The following is a 515-nucleotide window of genomic DNA, read 5'->3' as shown; positions in this document are numbered from 1 at the left end:
GTTACCATGGTATGGTAACTATAGTGTTTGTCACCATAGTATTATGGCCATGGTAAAACCATGGTGGATGATTAACATCGCATCATGGTAAATCGCACACTTAAACACCTCGGCATTTGTTTATGAAGGAGCCCCCACCGAACCATCTGGACTAAGAATAAACATCAAATATAATTTTTGGGGCCCAGAAATCATGTGCATACTACTTGTTTGCTTTCGATGCCGTCACAGTTCCCTGATGTGAATGGATATAAATGTGTCCTAACCTGACCACGTTTGATGCAATATTGGAGGCTACAATGAAAATGTCAGGTGGGTGACATAGGGAGCATTGATTTCTTTTTCAGATAAACCCAAAATTAAGAAAAAGCATATTGTCTGAGGTCTGTACCTTCAACCATTCAAAAGTTATACACAACTATTCTTCTTGCTAAGCTCATTAAAAAATGTTTCCTGCGCACCAATTTTGCTCCGACAAAGTTGGGTGTAAATAATTCTTAATCAGAAAGGAAAGA

At 38.4% G+C, this 515-nt stretch overlaps 1 protein-coding gene across 1 annotated transcript in view; it reads right to left on the bottom strand.

Annotated features, from left to right (window-relative positions):
* Positions 1 to 515, bottom strand: part of LOC113204352 (uncharacterized) — a 10,502-nt gene that overhangs the window by 2,671 nt on the left and 7,316 nt on the right. The window lies entirely within an intron of this gene.

The sequence above is a fragment of the Frankliniella occidentalis genome, unplaced genomic scaffold (genome assembly GCF_000697945.3).
Source record: "Frankliniella occidentalis isolate FOCC.00 unplaced genomic scaffold, Focc_3.1 Scaffold336, whole genome shotgun sequence".
Lineage (NCBI taxonomy): Eukaryota > Metazoa > Arthropoda > Insecta > Thysanoptera > Thripidae > Frankliniella > Frankliniella occidentalis.
This window is presented reverse-complemented; position numbering and strand designations above follow the sequence as displayed.